The sequence below is a fragment of the Gymnoscopelus microlampas genome (genome assembly GCF_963454915.1).
Source record: "Gymnoscopelus microlampas genome assembly, chromosome: 6".
NCBI lineage: Eukaryota > Metazoa > Chordata > Actinopteri > Myctophiformes > Myctophidae > Gymnoscopelus > Gymnoscopelus microlampas.
In genome coordinates this window covers 5,369,930-5,378,776 of record NC_139943.1, presented here as the reverse complement: position 1 = coordinate 5,378,776, position 8,847 = coordinate 5,369,930, and the positions used below count along the sequence as shown (strand labels likewise).

Genomic DNA, 8,847 nt, shown 5'->3' with positions numbered 1-8,847 from the left:
CAGTGTTGAAAAATGTCTTACTTTACTTTATAATTAATTCAGTTGAGCTCAGAGATCTGATCTTGTTTTCATCATGTTATTTATTGTGTTTGATCCATATAATCCACTCGTAGGAGCATTTTGATTGAATATTCATGTTGTATTGATTGCATTTTCATGCTTTATTGATTTAATATTTATGTTGTATTGATTTAATATTCAAGCTTTGATTTAATATTCATGTCATATTTATTTAATATTCATGTCATATTGATTTAATATTCATGTCATATTGATTTAATATTCATGTCATATTGATTTAATATTTATGTTGTATTGATTTAATATTCAAGCTTTGATTTAATATTCATGTCATATTGATTGAATATTCATGTTGTATTGATTTCAGCTCATGATGCTCAGCTGTCCACAGTACAAACGAAGCTGTCTGTCGCTGAGGACAAAGTGCAGAAACTTTCCAGTAAGTATGTTTATCAAATATAAAAGTTGTATAATTATGTCCCACCTGGTTATGTAATACCTGTTGTACCCGTCTGTCAGCCTGTCTGTGTCCCTTTCATACCCATATATGGAGATCCCTGATGTCATCAGTATATGCCCATACTGTATACGGGCATGCCCATATATGGTGATAGCGGTTGGATCGATGGTTCTGAACAACCGGTTCTCATATATGCCAATTAATGAATAAATAAATGAATGTTTATTTTGAACTTAAAAATATAAAAACAACAACAAAAGTACACAAACAACGAAAGTCCTTAGATAGTGGACCTATATATGGACATAGTCCTATATATCAGCGGTTCTCAAAGTGGGGTCTGGGGACCCCCAGGGGTCCTTGAGGGGGTTCCATGGGGTCTCCATCAAAAGTATTTAATACAGCATCACAATCATTTTAACCACTTTATCCATTTATACGTTCACATTGTGCCACGCTGTGAGCTTGTACATCTGCTATTTGTGAACATTTTAAAATATCGAAAATGCTTTTAACATAAATCTTCTCTTCTGGGGGTCCCTGGCACAAAACCTTTTCAGATGGGATGTCTAAATATGGAGATGCAAGTTTTTTGCCTGACAACGATATGCTGTAATATTAATACGAATAATTTGATATTGTATAGTATAATGAATGTTTTTATAAAGATATCAATAATGTGTGTGAAAAGTGAAAACCTTGTATTTCCAAAACCATTCAGTTTTTTATTACTATTTAAAAAAAACATTTAAAATAGTGAAAATAGCAGATCTACAAAGAGCTTGTAGATATGATATTTTCACTATTCTGACACTCTTGTATGATGATGTAAGGCATTCATTTACAAAAAAAAAGCATAAAAAGTCTAAATATGGAGATGCAAGGTTTTCTGCCCGACAACAACGATCAGTGGTGGCTTATCCAACAGGCTTTATGTGCTGAAGCTCAGGGCACCAACCTTGGGGGGGGGGGGGGGGGGCACCAAACGGCGTAAGAAAAAAAAATAAAACGGCGAAATGTAGAAGCAGGGCTGCTAAAGGAGCGCTACAACATTGAAACGCGCCGGTGAAGCGTCATTCTTTTTCCACTAGCTCCCCCCCCCCCCCCCCCCCCCCGTTGACAAAACGCTCCGGGGGGGCACCGAACCGGGTCCAAGCACCGGGAACCACGAAGTCTTAATCCGCCCCTGACAACGATATGTCGCTGTATGTCCAAAGTCATTCCTTTTTATTATCATTTAAAAACATTTTAAAATAGTGAAAATAGCAGATCTACAAGCTCATTGTGACGTGTTGTGAATGTGAGCTTGTAGATCTGATATTTTCACCATCTTTGCAACACTCTTGTATGATGAAGTAGGGCGTTACTTTATGGAAAAAACATGGAGATATGAGGTTTCTGCCCGACAACTTCATAATCACATACATAATTAGATAATTAATAGTATAAAATATGCTTTTATAACAATATAAATAATGTGATAATGCTCCTGTGTTGACAGACCAACCAAAGGTGGCCTTCTCTGCTCATTATTTGGGTGATGGATATGTTGGACCATTTAGTTCTGAAACCACTCTGGTTTATAAGAGAGTCTTCACTAACATCGGCAACGCCTACGATCCATCTACAGGTAGGTGGTGATTATGTTAATCATGTTAATGAGCTTTACTTGAAGTGATGATGTTAATTATATTAATGGGTTTATATTAAGTGATGAAGTTAATTATGTTAATGAGCTTTACATAAGTGAATATGTTCATTATCAGTGTTGGAAGAGTTACTAAAACATAGTCATATATTACTTATTACTTTTTTTTAAAGTAATATAGTTACTTTACTCCCTGCCAAAAGTAATTAGTTACTTTACTAGTCACTGGAAAAAAGTAATATATTACTTATTATATATTACTTGTTTAAAAAGTAATATAGTTACTTTACTTATTACTCCCTGCCAAAAGTAATTAGTTACTTTACTAGTTACTGGAAAAAAGTAATATTACTTTAAGTTACATATTACTTACTTTCCAACACTGTTCATTATGTTAATTAGCTTCACAGTCACAGTCAATTATGTCTCACCAACTAATGACACAACTTACATCTGTGTGAAAACATCAGTAACAGCATGTGAAGGGTTAAACTCTGCTGCGTCATTACAGGCTAAAATGTTCAAACACTCTTTTAAAATATATGTGAGCTTGTAGATCGGATATTTTAGAAATTTTTTGAAAATCTTTCCTTTAGAAAAAATAGAGTTTAAGTATTTAACAGTGTTTAAAAAGCATCAACATGACGTGTGTGTGTGTGTGTGTGTGTGTGTGTGTGTGTGTGTGTGTGTGTGTGTGTGTGTGTGTGTGTGTGTGTGTGTGTGTGTGTGTGTGTGTGTGTGTGTGTGTGTGTGTGTGTGTGTTCCCAGGTTCTTTTCGATCTCCAGTGAAAGGAGTTTATTACTTCAGATTCACTGCAGCTACCTATGGATCATCACAGTATATGGAGATCAGGATGTATAAAAATAATCAGCAACTCATTAATAACTGGGGACAGAATAATCATGATGGTTTAGAATACATGTCTAATGGAGTGATAGTAGAGATGGAGCAGGGACACACAGTAGACATGAGGTTAGCTCGTGGGTGGAGGCTCTATGATAACTCAGCCAATCACAACACATTCAGTGGTTTTCTGCTCTATTCAATGTAACACTGCTCCTTACACGGCTGGAAACTCACTGAGTACATTTACTCAAATACTACTTAAGTACAATTTAGATATACTTTTATTTTAATAGTCATCATCATCATCATCATTTTAACCACTATGTTTACTTACTATTCAGAAATAGCTGATCTACAAGCTCACAGTGATGTGTTGTGAGCTTGTAGATCTGCTATTTAAACATAAACAATGAATAATGTGGAATCATTTAGAAAATGTAGCATCACAAATCTTCTCTTATGGGGGTCTCTGGCTCTAAATCTATTCAGATGGGGGTCTGCAGCCAAATACATATCAATTTGACAATCCATTACATCTCGGGGGCAAATATTATACTTTTTTACTCCATTACAATTATCCTACTGCTTTAGTTATTAGTTACTTTGTAGATTTACGGTATTAATACAAAACCTACATTAACCATGTAAGCACAATTGTATATTTTGTTTCTTCCAAAATAGCAGATCTACAAGCTCAACACGTGTTGCAATGCATCGTGTTATGATCTTGTAGATCTGCTATTTTCGAAAGATTTTGACAAAAAGAAAACTATTTGAAAAACATTTTCAAATAGTTGAAATGGCAAATCTACAAGCTCACAATGTGTCGATGTAGATTGGCTATTTGAACTACTTGAAAATGTTTTTCAAAATATTAAAAAATGGCAAAGAAGTTTATGGATAATGGGTGAGACGGCGCCCAGAATAGTGCCCTCAATGTCTAAATTGTAACTTGTAAATGGTATTTGTACTTTTAGAGCTTCCATAATCATGTTGTCAATAAAGACACATTCTAAAGCACTGTTGTGTCTATTGTATGTTTTTTTTTTTATTATTATTATCATTATTATCATTATTACCCTTATCATTATTATTATTATTATTATTATTATTATTATTATTTTTATTATTATTATTATTATCATTGTTGTTGTTATTATTATTATTATTATTATCATTGTTATTATTATTATTATTATATTTTAAACTCTTTTTAAACACTAATTAATTTACTCCATTTTATTGCGTGAATGTATTTATTTATTTGTTGATGTATTCATGCATTCATTCATTATTAAATCTAAATAATACTGTTTTAAATTTAAATCACAATCAGAGTCAAAAGAACATTTGCAATGCAGGAGATGTGTTGTCCCATGGACTTGACCTTTATAGGGGGTCCTCAGAGTTACTACAGGGGTCCGCTGAATCATTGTGTGATAGGAACTTTAAATTTTATTTTGTATTAACCAATAACCACTTGAATCCTAGCGTCCCTATTCTGGGGGGAACATTCAGTGAAAACAGCTGATCTGTGGGCTTGTAGATCAAATACTTTCGGTGAAGAGGTTTGGTGTAGAGGGAAAAAAGGAGCGGGCCGGGAGCAGAGCCAAAGGTCAAGTTCACTATGAAGATTGAAGTGGTTAAATGTCTGAAAATACACATTAACATGAATCCAACAATTTAACAGAAAGGACAACATGTAAACAAACAAACATGCATGTACACACTGCTATCTATACTGTATGACATCTATCTGTCATTTTTTGATTTCTTTGGGCTATTCAAAAATATCAGATCTACAAACTCGTAACGCGGCGAATCGTGAACATTTGTGCAAATCTTTGAACATATATATATACATTTTTAACTCAAATCTTTGCTTCATGGGGGGTCCCTGGAACAACATATTTTCAGATAGGGGTCCGTGGCCAAATGCATATCATTTAGGGGGTCCTTGACATGAAAAGGTTTGAGAACCAACCACTGATATATATATATATATATATATATAGCAACATACGGTTTATTTTTTTTATTTTTTTCAAAATACAAACTTCTTTTTTTTTTTTTTTATTTAGAAGACATTTGTAGAATCCCCCAGAAGCATAGATTTGAGGTAAAATGTTCACTTTAATTATATATGTATTCAAAGATATGCACATATTTTCACGATTTTTTGAAAAATAGCATATAAGCTTGCTTGTAGATCTGCTATTTTGTTTTTAATCGCCAAATAAATCTATAAAATGACACAGATGTGTTCCCGGACTTAAATCTGCCCGCTACAGGAGACACACCGTAGATTAGATGGCTATTAAGGTGACAGGGAGTCCCAGAGAATCCTAGAACCACACTGAGTGTGTCCAAAACACATTCCCAAAAAGAGGCACGTTTAGGGCAGGAATATGTGTGGGTGTGTGGTCATATTCTACTAGAGCCAGCAGGGGGCACCATGGTGGAATAAAGGTGGCACAAAACATGATATATAAATTGTTTAATTAAATTACATTGTATTGTTATTATGGTTAATATTGGTATCATTGTTATTATAGACCCCTTAACAGACGACGTCATACTGGCTGCGTGCAGCCAGTATGCGCGCAACGAAACCCATTATATCAGGTCTCGTTAGGACGCGTCTCACTAGCCAACACACACAAGAGGGGGTTGGGGTGTGCTGAAACCAGTGCACCCCGAAACAGGTTGGGAATTGATTGCGTGAAACAATCACCTGTGCGTCCAGGCTCAATGTTAGTAAACAAATAATTGGTCTATTGTATAGGGGTAGGAAAGCTTACGCACAGGCACAGAGGAGGGTGATCACTGACACACTGGCTGGCTTCGTGTGAAAGAGAGGAATTTTGAAGAAAACTGATTTATTCAATTAAAGTAAAGTCCCCTCACATCTGTATGCAAATCATTCTCCATTCATTAACTCCTAACTCTTACTGGGGAGGCAGTCTGGAGATTGCTGGGTTATTGCTGAGTTTAATGATCATTACAATGAAAAAAACAAAACGTATATATGTGTGTGTGTGTGTGTGTGTGTGTGTGTGTGTGTGTGTGTGTGTGTGTGTATATGTATATATATATATATATATATATATATATATATATATATATATATATATATATATATATATACACACACCCACACAATGTGTGCCCCCCTGAAATTATTGCCAGGAGCCACCACTGCTTAGTTAAGTTTCATAGTTTTATATTGTACGTAACCAATTGGAACAAGACTTTGTTGTGGTTTCTGTGAGAGGCATGTAACATGTTTTTATTAAAATGTTAACGTCTAATAAATGAGATCCAATCTAATCAGAACCCTCTCACACTGTTGTTGTTATTATTACATCCAGCATCGGGCCTGTTTGTATGTGAGAAATAATGATTGGCACACACTGAGATACTCTGCTGTCCACTTTGCACACACGCACAGTGCATGTACAAACGCACAGTGCACGCACACACGGTGCACGCACGCATGCATGTACACACAGACACACGCACGCACGCACGCACGCACGCACGCACGCACGCACGCACGCACGCACGCACGCACACGCACACACACACACACACACACACACACACACACACACACACACACACACACACACAGTGGTGTAAAGTAACTAAGTACATTTACTCAAGTACTGTACTTAAAGGGCAAGACCACTTTGGTAGAGGTTTGGGTTGTGTAGTTACCTTGCCATGATGTAACTCCAAAGGTGGGCAAGAAATAAAAAATAATTGCTCCATTGATTAGAAATTGATAATTCAAAATATGCTCCTCATTGACTTACATTGTACGGTAAAACAGCTCTCAAGGTCACTCTTTTAGCACATAAACGAACACAAACAAAGTTGATTCAGACAATATAGAACAGGGGTGGGCAACTTTGTAGATGGTGAGGGCCACAAAATTTCCTCAATCACTCTGGGGGGCCGCATTGTTTATCGGGCGGTGCGCCGGTTCGGACCAAAATGCCAGGGCTGAATTTTTGTACCAGCCCGCCCGTTTATCGGCACTCTCGCCAGTAGTACCCCATTACTCAAAAGCCCATAATAGTCACATATGTGATATTAACTATTATTATTTGTTATAACTTTGTTATTATTTAGCATTTAGTAGGCCTCTCCCCGACTAAGGATTTGTTTAGTCGAATCTAATTGGCGACTAATTGCCAATAGTTGACTGGCAGTCGACTAATGCAAAAAAAAAAAAAAAAAAAAAAAAATTGGGGTTGCCAGATCTGCTTATTATAATTTCCCCGCAGGATTTTATTTAAAAAAAAAAACAGTACTGGGTTTGGTGATGTTCTATATTATAGAACATCACCAAACCACAATGTCAACTTCCTGTTGATTTTGCCATTTTTAATAAGTAGGAAACCTGGACTGGATCGGCGGATCCGGATCCAGATCTTCAAATAGTAAAATCAACAGGAAGTTGACATTTTTATTAAAAAAACAAACAGTACTGGGTTTGGTGATGCTCTATATTGTCTGAATCAGCTATGTTTGGGTTCATTTATGTGCTAAAAGAGTGACTTTGAGAGCTGTTTTACCGTACAATGAGGAGTCAATGAGGAGCATATTTTTAATTATCAATTTCTAATCAATGGAGCAATTATTTTTGATTTCTTGCCCACCTTTGGAGTTACATCATGGCAAGGTAACTACACAACCCAAAACTCTACCAAAGGGGTCTTACCCTTTAAGTCCAATTTTGAGGTAGGCCTACTTTTACTTTACTGGAGTATTTCCAATTTCCAATACTTTTACTTCTACTCCACTACAATTATATGAAAACTTTAGTTACTAGTTACTTTGCAGACATAAATTATTACATTATAAAACATACATTAACCACTTCAGCCCTATTTTAAACCAAGCTCACAACGCGTCGCGATGCGACGCGTTGTGAGCTTGTAGATCGGCTATTTTCAAACATTTTAGTACTTTTACTTTCGGTACTTTAAGGAAATTTTGATACCAATACTTTTGTACTTTTACTCAATTCATTTTTTAATTGCGGACTTTTACTTGTGCTTCTACATTGCAGTATTGATACTTTTACTTAAGTAAAACATTGGAGTACTTTTTCCACCACTGCACACGCACAACACATGCACACACAGAGCACGCACGCACCTCCATTTTGGATGAGATGTGAGATTATTTCACAGCTGAGACCTGTCAGATCAATGTCAGGTTGTCACAACCACTTAGCAACCACACCAACCCTAGCATCCCTATTCTAGGCATCTTGGCATAACAGGCCAATATTCAGCCAGAAATGGGCTAACATTATGGTGAAAGTAGATCTAAAAGCTCAAAGTAGATCTACCAGCTGAAATAGATCTACAAGCTCAAATAGATCTACCAGCTCAAAGTAGATCTACAAGCTCAATGTAGATCTACAAGATCAAATAGATCAACCAGCTCAAATTAGCACTGCAGCTAAAATATATCTACAGTACAAGCTCAAATAGATCTACAAGCCCTAAGTAGATCTACCAGCTCAAATAGATCTAACAGCTCAAAGTAGATCTACAAGCTCAAATAGATCTAACAGCTAAAAGTAGATCTACAAGCTCAAATAGATCTACAAGCTCAAATAGATCTACCAGCTCAAATAGATCTGCCAGCTCAAAGTAGATCTACCAGCTCAAATAGATCTACCAGCTCAAATAGATCTACCAGCTCAAAGTAGGTCTACCAGCTCAAAGTAGATCTACCAGCTCAAAGTAGATCTGCCAGCTCAAAGTAGATCTGCCAGCTCAAAGTAGATCTACCAGCTCAAAGTAGATCTGCCAGCTCAAAGTAGATCTACCAGCTCAAAGTAGATCTACC

The 8,847-nt window shown here is 36.1% G+C and overlaps 1 long non-coding RNA gene across 1 annotated transcript; it reads left to right on the top strand.

The window, feature by feature from the left end:
* The first annotated feature begins 419 nt into the window (after nt 1-419).
* Nucleotides 420-3,100, top strand: LOC311047423. Its single transcript, XR_014600987.1, has 3 exons — nt 420-460; nt 1,983-2,111; nt 2,898-3,100. It is a non-coding gene; the product is annotated as an uncharacterized lncRNA (long non-coding RNA).
* Nucleotides 3,101-8,847: the final 5,747 nt, after the last annotated feature.